Source organism: Lissotriton vulgaris, chromosome 5 (genome assembly GCF_964263255.1).
Source record: "Lissotriton vulgaris chromosome 5, aLisVul1.2, whole genome shotgun sequence".
Lineage (NCBI taxonomy): Eukaryota > Metazoa > Chordata > Amphibia > Caudata > Salamandridae > Lissotriton > Lissotriton vulgaris.
Window position 1 is genome coordinate 1,715,289,913 of NC_141693.1, and position 22,559 is coordinate 1,715,312,471.

Consider the following 22,559-nt stretch of genomic DNA (forward strand, 5'->3'; position numbering starts at 1 on the left):
ATACTCACTTAATTGCATACTCAATCATAGATAATGATACATGTCCTCACACATATTCAGACCTCGAGGGCTCTTCGTGTCTAATTCTAAAATGTATTTGGTTTCGAGTTGTCGCAGAGATTTGTCTCTATTCCCTCCTCTTCTGTGTATAGGGACACTGTCAATGACAAAATAAGATAATACATTCAAATTGTTGCCATGTTCAGACTTGACGTGTCTCGCGACGGGGTATGTTTGGTCTGAGTTGACTTTTGCTCGCAAATGTTGTAAAATGCGAGCCTGTACTGGGAGTTTTGTACTTCCCACATAACGGAGACCACATATGCAATTCAAGACATATACTGCATAGTCTGTTTTGCAGTTAAAATTGCCCTTGATCTCAATCAACTCATCCGAAAATGCATTTTTGTAAGATTTAGTGTTCACACCAAACTTGCATGCTCTAACTACTACATTTAAAAAAGCCCTTCTTCGTGGATAACCATATATCTTTATTTAAAAGTTCTGGACTATTCTTCACCAGATCCGATCTCATAGAGTATGCTTTTCTATAAGTGATATTTGGTTTAACAGGCAAGACTCCCTTAAGAACCCCATCCGTTAAAACAATGGGCCACTGAGCATTGATGATTTTTCTTATGGCATGAGATTGCTTACTGTACGTGGTAAGGAATCTACATTGGGATTTGTCATTATAGCTGACCAAATCCGTACATATAGCTGAGGTTAGCTCTGTTCCCATACTTTGGGTGGTGACCACTGGTTGTAGTAAATCACGCTTATCTTGTTGATTGACTTTCTGTAAAGCCAATTTGACTTTGCGTGCCCCATACACTCGAGGTACCAGTCTAGATTTGCTAATTTCCTGAGACTCTTTCCATGCCTTATCCGTACTACATGCCCTTCTGATTCTCAGAAGTTCTCCATATGGGAGACTTTCTATGGTGTGTCTTGGATGAAAACTAGATGCGTGCAATAGCGTATTGCCAGCTGTGGGTTTTTGATATAGACTGGTTTCAATGACCCCATATATATATTACCTAGTTATAGTTAGGACCTAGTTTCCATAGGAAATCCGCAACATTCCATTTGGAATAACTTTGGCGCCCGTTGATGAAATTCTCCCAAAAAATGGCCTGCTCCGCTCCGCTCCTTCCCTAAAAGTTTGGGGGTGATTCGTGAAGCGGGAGCTGAGAAAAAAGGGGGGTTCCAAAACGTGTTTTCTCCATGCAATTTTCCAGAGGACTTTTAGCCAGGGCTACAGCTCGAACGGCTGAACGGAATTACACCAAATTTGGCAAAAAGGTAGGGTTCGGTTTGCAGATTACCCTTTTTGTTAAATGGTGTAAATCCGTTCAGTAGTTCCTGAGAAAATTATAAGTAAAATCATATATCTATAGACGACATACCGTACGCGTACGGTAAGCGTACGGTCAAGCGTACCATTACAAGCACAAGCTGCATGCTCATTGGCTGTCAACTGTCTGTCAGCACCCCAAACCAGGAAGTGTTGGCAGCCATCTTGTGTCTCGGTAGAACCGAGGCACAAGAAAGCAGTAAAAGAAACGTGAAAAACACCCAAAGGTGGCAGGGTAGAAATACCCTGACCCCCTAGGCCTGCCCAGGGGGTCCCACAAGGACTCCCAAGGCCCCCCCAATTTTTATTTTTTTTAAATCGCGGGGTATGCGTATGGTACGCATACGCGGTGAAAAAGAAAAAAAAACTGTAGTCCGCCTTCCGGGTGTAATTTTTTTTTACGTAATGGCAGCCGCGTAGCTAGGGGGGGCGGGGGGGCGGGGGGGGGGGGCGGTCCGCCCCAGGCGGCACCTTTTCTGAGGCGGCACCTTTTCTGAGGCGGCCGGCACTGACTGTCATATGCCGAGGCCCGTTGCGGCCGCGGCGGCCTCTGTGAGTGACACACACTAGTGACTGTAGGTAGGGCGGGCGGCGGCGCTCTAGTTCTAGACTGCAAAGTTAAATACTGTCACACACTGTCTTAGTTGTTGTCACGGTCGGCCCGGGTTCGACATGAAATATAAATCTTCAACATTCACGTGATGACCTTCAACGTTGTTGGCCTGCCCCTCCTCCTCCCAGCCTCCCCTCGCTCAGTCACGCTAGTAATTCAGTCCTCCTCCAGGGCCATCAATCCAGTGGTAGCGTGCGCAACCAATGACGGCCCTGTAAGGACTTTGGCCAGCCCTTGCCGCGCCGTAGCAAGCAGTGTGACGCGTTACGCGCTCACTGCCCGCCCCGCGCCTACGCTCGCCCCTCGTCGTCGTGTCAAGCCTGGAGAGTAGGAGGAGTGCGTCACCCTTCTTTTCTACTTTCCTTTTGCCTGCACCCTGCATACGGCCAGGGGCAGCAGCGGCACGCACGCACGCAGCAAGTACAACTATAAAATATGTCAGGTGAGGAAAGGAAAGAATAAAGTTGACCGTCCGTCCAATTACGCTGCAATCATTGCACTGTGCACCAGTGCCTTCAGTGCTTAACCGGGTGTCACAAAGTGGAAGAGCACTTACAATGTACTTACGTTTCCAAACTTCCACTTTGTCATACGTGTGGGCTCTGAGCTGTTTGCTCTGGTTATGCAGCCTTGCTTTCACCACGGTTTTGAAACTGGCCCATGAAGCATTCTCGACCCTTTGCGACTTTTTAATTATCTTTTCATTACTTGAACGCTTTAGATTTTCAAGATTTTGTTGACAGCACTATGATTTTGTAGCTCAATGTGTAGGGAGGGCCAATTGGTCTCTGCTATTTTTTCAAGAGAAAAAAGTAGTACGCTGTCACTTTATTTCCGTTGATCTACACAATCAAGACAGCTATTTTTGACTACTTTTCTCCTTGTTAAATCGGTGCTATTCAGGGGATCAGGTCGTGCGTGTATTCTAACACAGTCCTTATTTCATTGTGTGAACTAGGCATGTCAAAAGAAACACTCTATCCTCCTTACCCTTTCCCTTTTAAAAGTGTGTTTTACTCTCTAGCCAACTAAACAAATTGCAGCATTGTTAAAATGCATCTTGCTGTTTGAGGCATAGGACACAGCAATGTGATGATCAGTGAAGTCAATATAAGGTTGTGACTAGTATTTAATAACATTTTAAGAAGTACGTATGCGAGAAAATGAAAATTTCTGCAAGTAGGTGTGGCCAAAAGCTTTTCGAAGTAGAATTTTAAACTTCCAATATCTACTTTTTTGTTTTCTGTGGCAACCCTTGTATGATCATGTTTCTTGAGCAGTTTTCAGCACACAAACTCCAATGCCCTCCACGGCTCACAGTTTTCTCCCTCTGTGCAGAAATAAATGTAAGTGTAGACTGACTGAAACTAAAAGTTGGTTAAGGGAGAGAGTACTTAAGAAAATCTAGGCCGTAGGGTTCAGGTGTGTATTAAGGAACATGCTTCAAAATGAAGATGTTCGTATTGTTGGAGAGGGAGTACAGAAAGTACTCGAAGTTTAGGGATGAGCATTTGTTGATTTGTTTACATGAGTTGGAGTGGTGCAGCAGCTACACTATTCTATAAACATTAGGCAAATCATCAAAAGGGGTAGAGCCAAAATTAGAAAACTTAATTTGGTAATTTAAAAAATAGCAATTTTTAGCAAATAACTGTTTCTGAATTTGCAGATATTAGGGTCTAAGGCTCATCATTACCAAATAGCCATTTCTTAATACCAATTTCCAATTTTTGAAGCATCAAAAATTGTAAACCTTAATTTCAAATTGGGAACCTCGCACCGACTGATGACATTACAGTTATTGGTCTTGTGTTAAGTCTATGCATAAAGATACGTATTTTTTATACCTACTTGTGTGGTGTCCCTTTGTAGTGTTCTTCACTGTGTTACTGTGTATGATCATAAATGCTTTACACACTGCCTCTGAGATAAGCCTAGCTGCTCGTGCTACGTTACCACAGGGTTGAGCAGGGGTTATCAAAGGGTGTAGCGCCCTTACTCTGACCTAGGAAGAAGGGTCCCCACTTGGACAGTGGCCAGCCATTGCCAACTAGAGACCCCCATTTCTAACAAACATCTCAATGCCCATTAGATTCCCCATGTTAGGCCAATGTTCTGTTCTAATAATGTGTTACCTTAGCCTCAAATTGTAAAGCTCTCTGATATCCTTTGGGTTCAAGTTCGCGCTATATAAAACTTTATAAATAACTAAATGTAACTTTGATGATCGAGGTAACTGTTAGCAGCAATACTACGCGTGTCTCCTCGGAGACTCGGACACCTTTCAAGTGCTCACCGTCCTTTTTCCCAGCACCCCCCCACCCCCCCAAGGGGCGGCAATCTGAGGGGTAGCCCCGGGCGCCACAAGCTCTAGCTACGCCCCTGCGTAATGGGGGCCCCAGAGGGGCTTTTGTGTAAAGTATGCGGGGAGCTAACACCCCCCCCCCCACAGCCCCGGGGACCGCCACCCCCCGGGGCTTTGATTTTAATTATAAAAAACTGTGTGGGGGGCTCAAGCCCCCCCCACTCACCCCGGGGACCGCCACCTCCCCGGGGCTCTAATATTGAACATAGGGGGGTCCGTGATGGACCCCCCAGCCCCGGGGACCCCCACCCCCGGGTATTTTCAATGTTGGGAGGGGGGCCGCGTGCCCCCCTCCTGGAGCCTTGTGGTGGCCCTGGGGACCGCCACCCCCCAGGGCCGGCTCCTGCAGTGTCCCGGGGTGCCTACCCCCGGGACACTGCTGTTTTCTATGGTGCGCCGGGAGCCTCGCGGCTCCCGCCCTACTATAGCAGACTGCTTTCCTATTTGAAAGAGGAAGCAGATTGCTTTTCGTCAGAGAGAGCAGCATGTAAGCTTCTCTCTCTGACGAAAAGCAATGCCGGCTCCCGGAGGATGCGGGGAGCCGGCTGGGACCGGCTTTGGGGCTCCCCTCACCGTCCCCAATGTTATATTTCAGCCCCGGAGGATGGGGTCCCCAGGAAATATAAAAAATTTGTAATAGAGGCTATTTTTTTTTACAATAGATTTACTTTGCGCTTACCATGCATGTATGTAAGACGTACGGTGCAAAGTCTGTAAGTCGTCCAGTAAGCATACCTAAGCAAGAAAAATAAAAATATTTTTAGATATTTATGAAGTGTATGTGTTTACATGTTGGGTGGCTCTAAAAAGAGCCCTTGTGTTTATTGGGATATTTTAGTATCTACAAGAAAGTACTGATGCAGAGTCTAAAGTTCAAGAGGAAGACTCTGTTCCCCTCATCTGTAAAATATACACCATCTCTCCTATAGATGCCATGCATATTGAAGCGCAGATTGTTATGGTAAATGGACCCCATTCTATAGTCTCGGAGAAACGTTGAAACAGATTTATTCACATGTTTCCTAGATTTCTCAATCTGTGGACAAAATTGATTGGACGAGTTCAAATTTTGCCTTTGACATATATTAGAATAGACAAAGGTAGTTTGGGGTAAAAGTGACATCAGTTCTGTAAAGGTGTCCTTCATAAACATTTCCAGACCTACCCCAGTCAAAGTGCATAGGTCATTGCCACCACAGTGCACAATTATGAGATTATGAGGTCAGGGTGTTGGAGATGCATAAAGGATTTCACCAATGGCATCAATTGGTGCCACTTAACCCTCTCTGTCCAATCCATTTAATATCTACATTTGGTAAACCTAGGTCTTTGTGAATTCCTTTCTGTTCTGCATACCTTTTACTCCAGAAAATATAGCTGTTTCCCACAATCCACACTCTAAGCATCTTGAAGAGAGGTATGGATGCACTCAGATTGTTTCTGTAAATGAAAGGGCAGTTTTAAGATTTTTTTTTCTAAAATGGTGGATAAGTGGACTTTTGAAAAAAGCAAAGAAGTGATTGGTTGTTTGAAACGTTATTAGCTACAAAACTAGGGTGCAATTTTCTGTTTTTTTAAAAGCCTGTTATTTATTGGTTAAGAAAAAGTGATAGAAAAGAACATTACTTAAGACAAGCTGGTATATTGACAAGTCAAGCACACTCGTTGTTTTGATTTGCAACAATGTATGATGAACTTTTCACCTGTGTTGTCAGTTAGGTGTTCCCTGAAGTGCTTCTATGGTAACCGGCAGAATGTGGAATGGGTAAGGGTTAAAAGTTTTGTCAGTTGAAAAGGGTTAAAAAGTTCAAGCCATAGAAAAGTGTGTTTCATTTTGAGTTAATGTAGGAATAAATGTTTATTTGTTTATGTGTGTAGATTGACAGGAAATGTTTGCTGATGGCTATAGGACTTCCTGACCCCCTAGGGTTGCTTAGGGGCTTTTACAATGATCCCCAATGTCAAAATCTTTTTTTTTCTTGCTTAGGTACGGACCCCATCCCCCGGGGCTTTAACTATATGTTTGCGGGGGCCTCATGGCCCCCCGCAGCCCTGGGGACCGCCATCCCCCGGGGTTCTTTAAAAAAAAAAAAAACACCTGTATGGGGGGACTGAAGCCCCCCACACGCCGCGGGGACCGCCACCTCCCCGGGGCTCTAATATTTAAAATAGGGGTGTCCGTGATGGACCCCCCAGCCCCAGGGACCACCACCCCCAGGAGCTTTGTGAATATTGGGAGAGGGGCCGCGCGGCACCCCTCCTAGAGACTTTGATGGCCCTGGGGACCGCCACCCCCCAGGGCTGGCTCCGCAGTGTCCCGGGGTGCCTACCCCCGGGACACTGCTGTTTGCTATGGTAGGGAGGGAGCCTCACGGCTCCGCCATACCATAGCAAAATGCTTTCCTATTTGAAAGAGAGAGCAGAAAACCTGCTCTCTCATTGAAGTAGGAAAGCAGATTGCTTTTCGTCAGAGAGAGCAGCATGTAAGCTGCTCTCTCTGAAGAAAAGCAATGCCGGCTCCCGAAGGACGCGGGGAGCCAGCTGGGACCATGGGGGCTTTGGGGCTCCCCCGACGGTCCCCAACGTTATCTTTCAGCCCCGGGGGATGGGATCCCCGGGGATTATAAAAAATTAGTAATAGAGGCTATTTTTTTTTTTACAATAGGTTTACTGTACGCGTACCATAAACGTACGTACGACGTACGGTGCAAAGACTGTAACTCGTCCCGTAAGCGTACCTAAGCAAGAAAAAAATCAATTAAAAAAATATATTTTACAGATATCAATCAAGTTTATGTGTTTATGTGCTGGTTGGTTCTAATGAGACCTTTTCTCTTTATTGGTACTTATAAGTAAGTACTTATGCATAGTCTGAACTTGTCGAGTAGCAGTGTTTTATAGAGTGCTGAACTTTTGACCTCTGTTGACAGTTGACTTTTGCATGATCTGTTGGGGGTATGGTGGAACGTTATGTCAGTTGGAAAGGTTTGAAATGTTGAACCAATAGAAATGTGTGTTTGGTTTTGAATTAATGTGTGAAGGAATTTGATTTGTTATTAACGTGTATATATGTGTAAATTGAGAGGGAAAATGTGCCATTTATTAGTTCTGCTGCAAGCACTGAAGCAGAGATATTCTGTAAGACTATCTACTGTGTGAGTGGCATTCTTCTTAATCTACCAATCAGTTTGAGAGGTGAGTTGATAACTTGTAAGGGAATGTATGTGGTGCATTTTATTTTTAGTAAGAGTAATGTGTTTATCCTTGTAAAGTTTGTAGAATCATATTCTGAGTTTGTATGCATTTGGATAACTATTGTGATAAAATCATTTGGTAAGTTAATGTGTTTAGTGAGTCAACTTGTGCAATAAAGTGTTGTACTAAAAAATGTAGAATGTGTGCAGTCAATTTCTTAGTTGTAGAGTAGTTAATAGTGTTGCTTGTTTAGAATTAGCCTTGTGTTCTGAATCTACAATGTTGTAGTTATTATACATACAGTGCTGCATACACTCTTGGGCAGATTTACAAGCCCCTTGAGCCTCTTTCTTGTTCTATTGTGTCACATTTTTGAATGTAATGTTGGCAAAAATAATGCAGCAAATTGGAAATGTATTTGCTAAATGAGTCAGGGTTGTCCACTGAAATGTAGTAGTTATATACATGGAATGTGTTCAGTCACATTCTCACTTGTCTTTCCTCATAGTGCTGCTTGTTCTCATAATCCCTCCTGTCCTCTTAGTCTCCTTCTGTCCTCATTGGCTCCTCTGTCTCCAAATACTCCCCCTTCTTTTTATACTCCCTCCTCTGACCTCTTAATCCTCCCTCTCTCTTCATACCTCCCTCTTAACAATTCCCCAGTCAGTATATATAGACTGCTGCATACACTCTTGGGCAGATTTCCAAGTCCTGTGGGCCTCTTTCTTGTTCTATTGTGTCACATTTTTGGATTTAATGTTGGCAAAACATAATGCAGCAAATTGGAAATGTATTTGCAAAATGAGTCAGCATTGTCCACTGAAATGTAGTAGTTATATACATGGAATGTGTTAAGTCACTTAAACGTTTTAGTGTTGTAAATGTGTTTGGTAACATGTATGGTTTTACATTTTTTGTCTAGAATCACACTGAGCGTCTGTGTACATTAAGGAATTATACTTGCCCCTTTTTCAATAATATCTCCTGTCACTTCTCTCAGTCTACCTCTCTCTGCTTATACTGTCCCCTCTCTTCTGATATTTCCCCTCTTTCCTTATTCTCACTTGTCTTTCCTCATAGTGCTGCTTGTTCTCATAGTCCCTCCTGTCCTCTTAGTCCCCCTCTGTCCTCATTGTCTCCTCTGTCTCCTAATACTCCCCCTACTTTTTATACTCCCTCCTCTGTCCTCTCAATCCTCCCTCTCTCATCATACCTCCCTCTTAACAATCTCCCAGTCAGTATACATTGACTGCTGCGTACACTCTTGGCAGATTTACAAGCCCCTTGGACCTCTTTCTTGTTCTATTGAGTCACATTTTTGGATGTAATGTTGGCAAAAAATAATGCAGCAAATTGGAAATGTATTTGCTAAATGAGTCAGGGTTGTCCACTGAAATGTAGTAGTTACATATATGGAATGTGTTCAGTCACTTAAACGTTTTAGTGTAGTAAATGTGTTTTGGTAAAATGTATGGTTTAATTTTTTTTGTCTAGAATCACACTGAGTGTCTGTGTACATTAAGGAATTATACTTACCCCTTTTTCAATAACCTCTCCCGACTCTCCTCACAGTCTACCTCTCTCTGCTTACACTGTCCCCTCTGTTCTGATATTTCCCCTCTTTCCTTATTCTCACTTGTCTTTCCTCATAGTGCTGCTTGTTCTCATAGCCCCTCCTGTCCTCTTAGTCCCCCTCAATCAATCAATCAATCAAGGCATTTATATAGCGCGCTACTCACCCGGGAGGGTCTCAAGGCGCTGGGGGAGGGGTTTGTTACTCCTCGAATAGCCAGGTCTTGAGCTGCTTTCTGAAGGAGAGATGGTCCTAGGTTCGCCGAAGGTGGGTCGGAAGGGAGTTCCAGGTCTTGGCTGCCAGGCAGGAGAAGGATCTGCCTCCGGCCGTGGCTCTGCGGATTAGTGGTACGGTGGCGAGGGCTTGGTTGGTCGATCGAAGCTGGCAGGTGGGCGTGTAGAAGGTCATGCGGTCGTTGAGGTACTTGGGGCCCAGGTCGTGGAGAGCCTTGTGTGCGTGGGTGAGGTGTCTGAACGTGATTCTCTTGTTGACGGGGAGCCAGTGCAGGTCTCTCAGGTGTCCGGTGATGTGGCTGTGTCGGGGGATGTCCAGGATGAGTCGTGCAGAGGCGTTCTGGATGCGCTGGAGTCTTTTTTGAAGTTTGGCTGTGGTTCCGGCGTAGAGGGTGTTCCCGTAGTCCAGTTGGCTGGTGACGAGTCCCTGGGTAACGGTCTTCCTGGTTTCAGTGGGGATCCATCTGAAGATCTTGCGGAGCATGCGCAGGGTGCTGAAGCACGAAGATGAGATGACGTTGACTTGTCTGGTCATCGACAGGGAGGAGTCCAGGATGAAGGTTACGTGCGTGGTCCGTTGGCTTGGGAGCGGTGCCCAGGGCCGGGGGCCACCATGAGTCGTCCCAGGCGAAGGGTGATGATCCCAGGATGAGGACTTCCGTCTTGTCTGTGTTCAGTTTAATGCGGCTGTTCCTCATCCAGTCGGCGAAGTCTTTCATCCCTTCGTGCAGGTTGGCTCTGGCGGAGGTGGGGTCGTTGGTGAGGGAGAGGATCAGCTGGGTGTTGTCGATGTAGGAGATGATGTTGAGGTTGTGTTGGCGTGCGATGGCTGCGAGGGGGCTCATGTAGACGTTGAAGAGGGTTGGGCTGAGTGAAGATCCTTGTGGGACGCCACAGATGGCATCGGTGGCCTTGGATCTGAACGGGGGGAGACGGACTCTCTGGGTTCTTCCGGCGAGAAACGAGATGATCCACTCCAGAGCTTTCTCTCGGATTCCGATGTTGCTGAGGAGCTTCACTAGGGTACGGTGGCAGACCGTGTCGAACGCCGCAGAGAGGTCCAAGAGGATGAGGGCCGCTGTTTCACCGTTGTTGATCAGGGTTCTGATGTCGTCGTGGCAGCGATTAGGGCGGTCTCGGTGCTGTGGTTGGCCCGAAACCCGGACTGCGAGGGGTCGAGGGATCCGTTCATCTCGAGGAAGGCGGCAAGCTCTCTGTTGACGGTCTTCTCGATGACTTTGGCAGGAAAAGGGAGGAGCGAGATGGGACGGTAGTTCTTGAGGTCGGTGGGGTCCGCCGTTGGGTTCTTCAGGAGGGCGGTAAGCTCGGCGTGCTTCCAGCTCTCCGGGAAGGTGGCGGTGTGGAAGGAGGAGTTGATGATGTCCCGGAGATGGGGTGCGATGATGGCGTCAGCTTTGTTGAAAACGTGGTGTGGGCAGGGGTCGGTTGGTGATCCGGAGTGGATGGAGTTCATCGTGCGGGCGGTGTCTTCAGTGCTGATCGGGGTCCAGTTGCAGAGGGTGGTGGTGGCGGGCGTTGGTTCGGTGATGGGGTGCGTGGTCTGTGCGTCGAAGCTGTTGTGTATGTCGGCGATCTTGCGGTGGAAGAACGCGGCGAGTGAGTTGCAGAGGTCTTGCGAGGGAGTGATGTTGTTGTTTCCGCCGCTGGGGTTGGAGAACTCTTTGATGATGCTGAAGAGTTCCTTGCTGTCGTGGGCGTTGTTGTCCAGTCGTTCTTTGAGTGCCAACTTCTTGGTGGCGCGGATCAGCTGATGGTGTTTGCGGGTGGCGTGCTTGAGGGCAGTCATGTTGTCTGTGGTCTGGTCGAGCCGCCAGGCTTTCTCAAGGGTGCGGCAGTTCTTCTTGGATTCCTTGAGTTCGTCTGTGAACCAGGGGGTTTTCTTGCTGCCGGGTCTGCTGGGAGGGTTCTTTAGTGGTGCGAGGTCGTCGGCGCAGGCGGTCAGCCACTTGGTGAGGTTGCTGGCTGCTTCGTTGGGGTCCGTTGAGTTGGTGGGAGTGTTGTGGCTGAGGGAGGCGGTGAGCTGCTCGGCGGTGATCTTGCTCCAGCTCCGGCGGGGAACCTGTTGCGGGTAGTGGCGGGTCGTAGTTTTTCTGAAGCTGAAGTGGACGCAGCTGTGGTTGGTCCAGTGGAGTCTGGTGGCGTGGCTGAAGGAGATGTGTTTGCTGGATGAGAAGACGGGGTCAAGCGTGTGACCGGCATAGTGGGTGGGAGTGTTCACCAGTTGCTTGAGTCCGAGGTTGGCGAGGCTGTCCAGCAGGGCGGTGGTGTTTCTGTCATTGTTGTTCTCCAGGTGGAAGTTGAGGTCCCCTAGGAGGATGTAGTCGGCGGAGGGCAGGGCGTGCGGGCTGATGAAGTCTACGATGTCTTCGCTGAATTGTGTGCGTGGTCCTGGGGGTCTGTAGATGAGGGTCCTCATTGTCTCCTCTGACTCCTAATACTCCCCCTTCTTTTTATACTCCCTCCTCTGTCCTCTTAATCCTCCCTCTCTCATCATACCTCCCTCTTAACAATTTACCAGTCAGTATACATAGACTGCTGCATACATTCTTGGGCAGATTTACAAGCCCCTTGGGCCTCTTTCTTGTACTATTGTGTCACATTTTTGGATGTTTAGTTGGCAAAAAATCATGCAGCAAATTGGAAATGTATTTGCAAAATGAGTCAGGGTTGTCCACTGAAATGTAGTAGTTATATATACATGGAATTTGTATAGTCACATAAACTTTTTACAGTTATAAATGTGTTTTGGTAATATGCACAGTGTAATTTTTTTGTCTAAGAAAATGGATTCAAGCAAAATGCGGTGTTAAGAACATGGCTTTGAGGCTATCAGGCGGGAGTCCTGAAGAGGATTTGAATCTAGGGGGCAAAACGATATCTTCGAGATCAGGTAAATCGGGTTCACTAAACCCAAGAGACAGTTGAAATAAGTATTGGCGTCAGTGACCTAGACTTAGCGACTGCTACAAAGATCAGTACTCAACTTCCTACTGATTCTGTTGATCTTTCTAACAATCTAGTAACTAATATCCCCGCCAGATTACAAACAAACACCCTAAATTACAGTACTGTGTCAGTGGAAGGAGCATTAGATACTAGAGTAGCGGGTGCATCGGCTGGATTAAGCAAGGACAATGCGAATGTAGATTGCAGTTTCTTCCTTGTCAACTCTTTGGCTGTAAGCCCTGATCCTAGCATAACACCATGTTCTATATGGGAACAAACAAAGTATCAGGAAACAGGTAGAGAAGACCACTCAAGCATCTCCTCTATGGACTTGATTATGCAGACCCTTATGGCCCAAAAACAAGAAGGCCAACAACATTTCTTGCAATTAAGAGAGGACAACACCAAATTGCAGGCGTTTATGGGCGAAGTGTTTGAAAAACTAGGCGGGGTAACACAGGACATGGAAGAACTAAAACAAAGAGTTGTGGAAGTGGAAGAAGGGGCTACTCGATCTGAAATGCTAACTAACTCTCATGCAATACGAATATTCAAACTTGAAGCTAAGGTGGAGGATATGGAGAACAGGGCACGAAGGCAGAATCTTAGACTCTTTGGGATCCGTGAGGGGGCAGAGGGGGTTTATGTAGTTAATCTATTTCAAAAGGCATTTGGTGATCTATCGGACTGGGACTGGGACTCCCAATTGCAGCAAGTCCACAGGCTGCCCCTCTTCCAAAAGAACAAGGATAGCAAATTTCCCAGACCTCTTTTGATTTATTTTGGTAATTTTTTGTTGCGGCAAGCAGTGACTCTTAAAGCTAAGCCCAACAACCCGGTCACTATGGATAACATTACTTTTTTTGTACGCTCGGATCTGAGCAAACGATTCAGAAAAGGGGGTGGTGATGAACAGAGTGTCTGAATTAAGCAGACCACTCTTACCCTGTCCAAAGATCAGGGCTTGATCCATCACCGTTATTTATCTCACTGCACCATCCAAGCTCAGAACCTGGCTATATGCAAATCAGTCTGTCCCTGGCCCCGTGCATCATGGGAACAGGACAGACTAAACTACCAAGCCAATTCTTCACCAGAAAGGAGACAAGCTACCGGGGACCGGTTTCTGGCATTGCAGCCTTCTTCGGCCCGTCTTGCTTGAATCCTGATGGTGCAGTGAGAAAGGGACTCATGTCTGAGTATACCCTGCCACACCTATAGTGGCCAAAAACGATTCAGAAAAGGGGGTGGTGATGAACAGAGTGTTTGAATTAAGCAGACCACTCTTACCCAGTCCAAAGATCAGGGCTTGATCCATCACCGTTATTTATCTCACTGCACCATCCCAGCTCAAAACCTGGCTATATGCAAATCAGTCTGTCCCTGGCCCAGTGCATCATGGGAACAGGGCAGACTAAACTACCAAGCCAATTCTTCACCAGAAAGGAGACAAGCTACCCGGGGCCGGTTTCTGGCATTTCAGCCTTCTTCGGCCCGGCTTGCTTGAATCCTGATGGTGCCGTGAGAGAGGGACTCATGTCTGAGTATACCCTGCCACACCTATAGTGGCCAAAAACGATTCAGAAAAGAGGGTGGTGATGAACAGAGTGTCTGAATTAAGCAGACCACTCTTACCCAGTCCAAAGATCAGGGCTTGATCCATCACCGTTATTTATCTCACTGCACCATCCCAGCTCAGAACCTGGCTATATGCAAATCAGTCTGTCCCTGGCCCCGTGCATCATGGGAACAGGACAGACTAAACTACCAAGCCAATTCTTCACCAGAAAGGAGACAAGCTACCGGGGACCGGTTTCTGGCATTGCAGCCTTCTTCGGCCCGTCTTGCTTGAATGCTGATGGTGCAGTGAGAAAGGGACTCATGTCTGAGTATACCCTGCCACACCTATAGTGGCCAAAAACGATTCAGAAAAGGGGGTGGTGATGAACAGAGTGTCTGAATTAAGCAGACCACTCTTACCCAGTCCAAAGATCAGGGCTTGATCCATCACCGTTATTTATCTCACTGCACCATCCCAGCTCAGAACCTGGCTATATGCAAATCAGTCTGTCCCTGGCCCAGTGCATCATGGGAACAGGGCAGACTAAACTACCAAGCCAATTCTTCACCAGAAAGGAGACAAGCTACCAGGGACCGGTTTCTGGCATTTCAGCCTTCTTCGGCCCGGCTTGCTTGAATCCTGATGGTGCAGTGAGAGAGGGACTCATGTCTGAGTATCCGGTGACTCAGCCTCAGTCACAAGAAACACATTACTGCATATTTCTTACTGAAGAACAGACAAAGGGTCGTGTTGATTCACAGGATACGCCCATTCCAGATGTAGATGGAGAATTGTGGGTTGATGGGTCCTGCTTGAAGTTGCCAGATGGTACAACTTCAGCTGCCTATTCAATCACAACGCTTCACACGATAGTGGAGACAGCTCGCATACCACAGAAGTCGGCTCAAGCAGCTGAACTGATAGCTTTGACACGAGCATGTGAGCTAAGTGCTGATTTGTGTGTGAATATTTATACAGATAGCGGCTATGCTTTTGGAGTGGCCCACGATTTTGGCCTGCTCTGGAAGGAAAGAGGCTTTCATACATCCCACGGGATACAAATAATGCATGGAGAACTAGTGCATAACCTGCACTGCACTGACATACCCGAAGAAAATAGCTATTGTGAAGTGTAGTGCGCATGAGAAGGTGACTAATAAGCTGGGACAGGGTAATGCTTTTGCAGACCGTGTGGTACGTGAGACTGTGATGCAGCGAAGTACTACTTCCATGTATGTAGTGAAGTCACAAGCTGAACATTGGCACAATGCTAGACAAGAAGTATTAGCGATACAGAAGACCGCTTCTGAGAAAGAACGGGAGCAATGGTCTAAAGATGGGGAGTTGGATGATGAGGGCTGTTGGCGGAATAAGCAGATGGATAAATGGAAGTTGACCATAGCTTTTGTACAACTTATGGTTCAGATGGCACATGGGCTAGCACATGTTGGAGCTTCAGCGATAATGAAATTGCTTACGCAAGTTTGGGAGCATCCAGAGATTGCTAGCACGGCTAAGAGAGTAGTACAGTCTTGTTTGATCTGCTTACAATCCAATCCTGGAAAAGGGACGCAAACTCCTAAAGGAGGATTTGCTACACCAACTGCACCTTTTGAAGTTTTGCAAATGGATTATATTCAGCTTGAACGCTGCAATAATCTAGAGTATGTCTTGGTGGTGGTATGCGTCTTCAGTAAATGGATCGAGGCGTACCCCACAAAGGACAATACTGCTATTACTACAGCCAAGGTGCTTTTGAAGGAATTCTTTCCTCGCTATGGTGTTTGCAGATTTTTGTGGAATGATAATGGACCTCATTTTGTTGGAGAAGTTATCAAGTATGTCCTGAAAGGATTAGGGATCAAGCAGAGGTTTCATGCAGTGTTTCATCCACAATCAGCAGCATTGGTGGAAAGATATAATGCTACTCTGAAGTTGAAATTAGCAAAGATACAGGCTTCTACATATTTGACTTGGCCAGGTGCACTGCCACTGGCATTATTGTCTATCAGATCAGTGCCGCATTCTCGAACAGGTCTGTAATGGCCGGATTTTCTGCTTAGATGGGATCAGCCCCTAGGGGCCCCTATAACCCAGCCAGAACGTACTCACCTCCCTCCTTAGAACGTATTCACAATGGATATAGATCTATATATATGTATATATATGTATGTACAGGTCGTACCTAAGGATGGGGGAAATAGCAATAAACATGCATAGGTTTTCTACCATATCTTATTCACATCAGTTATTCTCGCGGCCACTCCGACCCAGACTGATCTACCCCAGGGCAGATATGACACACAATCCGGTGCGTCTACACATGGGCCTGCAGAACCCAATGCTCTCTTTTCCAAACGGTTTACAATCCGGCAAACCTACACGCTGGTAATCCCCCCCAGCGCTCTCACTTACACAAGCCACAATCCTGTGGGTATACGCGCTGGTAATCCACCCCAACGCTCTCACTAACGCCGCATATCAACGACGACCACATTCCTATGAGCACCTATCGGAACCATCTCTCCTTTGTCTACTTGGGATAAAACTATAATAATAGAATTTAGTACGGTTTCCAAATAGTATAATGTGCCTCTTATCCTTGGCATCAAAGGTCCACTTCGCTCCCTATTTATGTGATCACCACTTACCTGATTGGGGTTACTCATCCATTCATATAAACAACAACCACCTAGGAGCCCCGTTTACCAAGATTGAACAAGAATACACGGCACATATCAGTTCGCTAGGAACTAGGGTATTTATTGTCAATAAACATATAACACAGTACTATGCAACATGGAATATGCAAAGAAAAGGTAAAGATTAGAATGCGCGCTTATTATAAAGAGGGCGGATATCACCTTATTAATGTGAAGTCGGGACTCGGCAGTCATCTAGGTTCCCTTCTCGTCTCTGTGTCCTGGCTCGTCTTGCAGTCACACCCCAGCCGTCACAAGTACACATCTGCACCGCTAGGCTCAACCTCGTCTGCTTCCCTCCAGGCCACTGGAACCTTGCTGGTTATTAGCTACCGTATCTCTCTCTCTCTCTGTTTCAGTGCGCTCCGTACTAATTCTCCTTCAGTCTTTCTCAGAGAGTTTCGGTCTTAAATCTTTCTCGGACTTCAAAGATGGCGACTGTCCGCCATGAAATGATTAATGGCAGAGATGCTAACGGCTAGATGCCGCCTACGAACTGACTGTCGACTAACTAACACCTTCGCTAATATCAAAGCCTGTTCCTTCATGGAAAGCTACGGCCAGTAACCTGCCGCCCACCAAATTCTTGTACCTCCCCGTACCAAGGACACGTTCCCAGCCGGCCGGCCTGAAGTTGTGTCTTCGGAGTGGAGAAAAATACATTCCTTCGATAAGGGCCAGCCTGAGCCGGTTCTCTCCAAGCGAACAACAGCTTGAAACTAAAACATTACACTTGACCTAGAAGGCCTCTCGAGCTACCAGGCAGAGGGCAAGATGGAGTCTGTCTCGTTTAAGGCCTACAGCCCCACAATACGCATAACTCCATGGAAAATATCCTAACACGTTAGCAAATGGGCAAATCATGATTAATACTTATGTATCTATCCCCTAGCTTGAATTCATAAGCCCTACTCTAAAGAAAGGGACACGAAAATACTCTACTATCTAAAAGGCAGAGACCCTATCTATAGTCCTAATCCCTATGCTATAAGGGTGATAGACTGGAGTCACTCTCCATCATTCTCCCTCTTAAAGGAGCCAGAAAAGGTCAGCCATTACATTACACCCCTTGACTACAGTCTATTAACTACAATCTATATAGAACTCACATCAGTAGAAGAATAATAGGAAACAAAATTAACTGACCTATGTCTCTTGCTAAGTCTACAAAACTGGAGCAGAGAAGGAATGCACTGAATAAAGCAACAAACAGCTATTAAAACACAAATGGCAACAATAACTCCCCCTAAAATCTGTCGTAAAGAATGCAAGTCAGGTAACCAATTAAAAAGCCAGTCAAATAAGCCCTGATCAATGTGTTGTCTAATTTCTGCAGTCAAGTCGTGGAGTTTGTCAATATGGGCTTGGATTGATTTAGAATGGTCGGACAAATTAAAACAGCATAGGCCCTCAAAATCAGAACATTCATGTCCATGTTTTAACAAAAGATAATCAATAGCTGCGCGATTCTGTAAAATAGCTCTACGCTCACCCTGGCCATCTAATAACAGATCAGATAAAACAGTAGAGGTTTGGTTGATGGATTTAACCATCCAGCAGGCCATCTTGCCAATTGTTTTGGCATTATAAACGGCCAATGCAGGGACTCCAATAATAGAAAAAGCTAAACCAAGATATTCCGATTTGGAGTAAAGGTGAACGGAGGAATCACAGTCCTCATGTAATGACATTGAATCTCGTCACCGGCGTAGCTAGGGGGGGGCGAGGGGGGCGGTCCGCCCCAGGCGGCACTATTTTGAGGGCGGCTGCGCCGCCGTTTGCAGTGTAAGCGCTACTGCAAATCCACTGGCATTCACGTGACATGGAGAGGTCACGTGAATGCACCTAACAGTGTATCATTTTATTGTCTCTGGGCGCGAAGGCAGGGCAAGCGGTAGTTAGTCGGTGGTGTTGAAGAGAAAGGCAGCCGTGTATTTTGCAATCAGGCAGTTTCCAAAGAGCGCATAAAAATTGGAAGCGAATTAAATAAGTGGGCGAAGCAAACACAAACGGCGGGAAAGCGTCAATGAAAGTGTGCATCTGGGTAATGTATTTGATAGAAGGCAAACTATGTGTAAAATAGATTAACAAATCTCAGAATGTCAGTACTTCAGAATAATCACTTGCAGCAAGGAGAGGAGGTGCGTATGTAAATCAGCTTGTTTATTTAGGCTCAAGGGCACTGTCTGCATATCGGGCCTTAATGTTGGAAGTTGGAATTCATGTTGGAACTCTGGGTTTTGAAGTTTTTTGTAGCATAACTCTATGGTTATTCTGTTTTTGTTTTCATGGCTGCTGTTTGAATAAAGCAAAGAGGAGAATGAATAATCTTTGCCTTATTGAATGGAAAATTCTTGTTCACGAAAGCTATAAAACATTTTGATTCCAAAACAGGGTGATGAAATGTGAAAGAATTGTTGTTGCATAACAGTGTGCACACAAACATGTGGTTTAATTTGCTTTGTGACATGCTTGTCATTTCCGTAAATGGTTTCTTAAATAGTTTTTTTGGGGTGCAATTCTTGATATTTATGTTTTCCTGGTCTTCATTGCTTGATTTTGCGTGTGAGAAAGTGTCACTTCTAGTCATTGAAATGTCACTCAAAATTGCACTGAATTTATGAAAATGTCACACTTTGCAATCTGAAACCTTGGGCAGCTATGTTGTATGTCATCTTAGGTTGGGCAGGGCAGTTAGGTTTGATGTGCAGTGGGGGAGGAAGTGTAAATTATGCAGCTTGATAGGCAAAGCAATGACACATTTTACCTGGGCACAAGCAGTGTATTTTGGGATATGTAGTAGATTTAGATTTTGGCAAATATCACGAAGGACGGGTCACTTCGATTATTACAAGGTTACCAGGGTAAGATAAAGGGGAGGTTACTATTGTGAAAAGACGTCAGAACGTTAAATAAATCACTAATGATTATGAAGTATATGAAAGGAAATGTTACTGCCTAACAAAGCATGGAAGAGGGAGATATAGGGTTAACGGAGGTGGTTACAAAAAGGAGGAGGGTGAGAACAGGTGTTAAAAGCACAGGTTTAGGAAAGCATGCAGTACGTGCGGGCTTGTATTTTAATCGTGAGGTGTTTATGGAAGCTGATTTAGAAGGTAAAGTTCCGGGGTGACTTACCTGTTGGGCAACAATTCGTTTATGAATGGGTGTCACGTAAATGTATTGGGATGCAAGGGTTTGAAATGTGGGAAGTGGAGAGGTGTGTTTGGGCATCAACTTAGGGGTAGCTCTAGGGTTACTTTTAGCGGCTCATAACAAGCTGTGATGTTATGAGTGAGATGTCACAAACAAGGTAGGTAGAACTGATGTAAGTTTTGGTTTTTTTTCTGCTTCTCCTTCAGCGGTGTAGCTAGGTGGGGGCGGTCCGCCCCAGGGGGCACTATTTTGGGGACGGGGGCCCTGGACCGTGTCATGTATGTACATGTAATTTGTATGATTGAGGTAACTATTAGCAGCGATACTACGTGTCTCTCGGACCTCTTTCAGGTGCTCGCCGTCCTTTTCCCCCAGCACCACCCCAGGGGGGCGGCAAGCTGAAGGATAGCCCCGGGCGCCACAAGCTCTAGCTACGCCCCTGAATCTCGTACCATACGGGAATGTGAACTAGGATGTGAAGAAAACATTAATAAACTCAATCTAGTGATAGCACATGGACCACCGGAAATATTTGCGGGAATATATGGCCAAGACGAATTCCCGCAGGAAAAGAGCCAGCCAGAAGGTAATAACATGGAACGATAATAACTAGGGGCAACCAATAAACGTTTACATGTCATATTGTTCTTAACAGAAACACACAAATTTGGAAGTCTCTTTAAACACAGCAATCGTTGATGAGCTGAAAAAGAAGTTGCAGCCTGTATCTTTAACCTAAGACATTCGGTGATAGCTTTGGGATCACATGTCATCATAAAACATAAATCACCTGGTGTGATATTGAAAGTTGTAATTTGGGAATGAATGGGGGTATCGAGGTCAGGAAGAACAGTACATAAGGGACAAAATTCATGGGCCGCGAAATCGCCCAGAATAACATTTGGTCGGGCATTCGAAATATTAAAAATATGCCGTAAAGTCTCAGTAGATGCTGGGACGGCAACCAGGCAGGTCGCCAAAATATCAGTCACAGACCTCATGGGGGTAAGACAGAAATGTGGAGAGTTCGTCACTCTCTTAGCCAAAGTTATCCAGAAATAGGAAGAGGAGGTCCATGCAGAAAAAGAACACGGAACTCGGGATTTCCAATCAACCGAAGTCGGTGGATCCTCTCCTCTCCTGGCGTAGCAGGCCAAAAGGAGTCCAACGGCGACACATCCTGCAGCAGCAGTCCAGAGAATGATCTGAAAAAATACAAACACAGGCCTTAATCATTCTCGTAGGTAACATTTATCAGCTGGGACAGCTTCCCAGCTATCTTTCCCTGGCTTCATCACCAAAACGGTGTTGTCATGACCGGTCGCAATAATATCAGCCTGTTCAGGGGGATTTTTAGGCGATTGCACCCATATTTTAGCTCCAGGAAGATCAGACGATCCGAAGCCTTTTTGTCCTCGCACAGTTAGCAACGTTGGGGCAGAGCCTTTCTTGATCTCACCACTGAAGACAGGCATAATCAGTAACTGAGCAACACGGTCAGACTTTTTTATCAATAAGTCAGTCTCACTGCTATTAAGCAAGAGAACCTTAATCTCTCCCTGATAGTCACTGTCAATTACTCCTCCGAGTACTTGAATACCTTTCAGGGCAAGGCCTGATCTGGGGGCAATTAATCCAAAACTACCGGCAGGTATACAGACACCAATGCCAGTTTCAACAATGATTCGGTCTTTTCCTTGTAAATTTGCATCATTTAAAGCATGCAGGTCTAGGCCTGCGGAACCTGGGGTCGCTCTACATGGAGCCAAAGCACCGGGGGTAATTTCCCAATACATGACAGTGTTGGACAGGGAATTAGGCTTTACATCAACATTTGGAGGAAACAAACGCATCAAAGGGGATTCAGCATGTAACAAAGGGCGATTATTTAAAATAAATAATGCCTGAAACAAAAAGTCTCTCCAATTTTTATAATGGTCATCTGTCAATTTACGTAATTGTTCTTTTAGCAAACCATTCATTCTCTCAATCAGTCCCGAAGCCTGTGGATAATATGGAATATGAAACACCCATTCAATGTTATTTTCCACACAGAATTCCTGTACCAATCTTCCACGAAAGTGGGATGCGTTATCAGATTGAATTTGGAATGGGACACCATAGTACAAAATAAGCAGCTCCAGGGTCTTAATGGTATTCACTTGGGTAGCGTTCTTGCAAGGGAAAGCGACCAGAAGGCCACTATAAGTGTCAACAACTGTACAGACATACTGACAATTTTTGCTCATAGGGAGCGGGCCAATATAATCAATCTGCCAAATTTGAGCGGGCAATTTTCCTCGATGTAACTGGCCCCGAACAATTTGAGGCACCTGCTTTTTTCTAGAATGCTGGCAAATGGGACAATGCAGAATGACATCTTTAATCAAAGAAAAAGGAATATAAATCCCTCGATCAGCAGCCCACCTGCTAGTGGCTTTTTCTCCAAAATGTCCCGCTTTCTGGTGGGCCCATTTCGCCAATCCCTCCAAATCAGAATCTTGCATGTCCACCACTGCCTCAGCAATTTTAGATTTCTCATCTGCAATGTTATGAAAGAATTTATCAAGGGAGTTGATCGGAGTGTGAGCATCCACGTGAAAGATTGTCACAGTACTCTGTGGGAGCAACTCCCAAATTTCTTGCCATAATTCTTTTCCCCACAGTTCCTTCGAATGCAATTCCCAATTATGAGAATGCCATGTTGGTAACCATACCGCCAGTCCATTAGCAGTGGACCAGGAATCAGTGAAAATATGACATGTGCCAGGCAATTCTTGTTTCAAAACTTGGTAAACTGCATAGAGTTCAGCATATTGACTACTCTTACCATCACC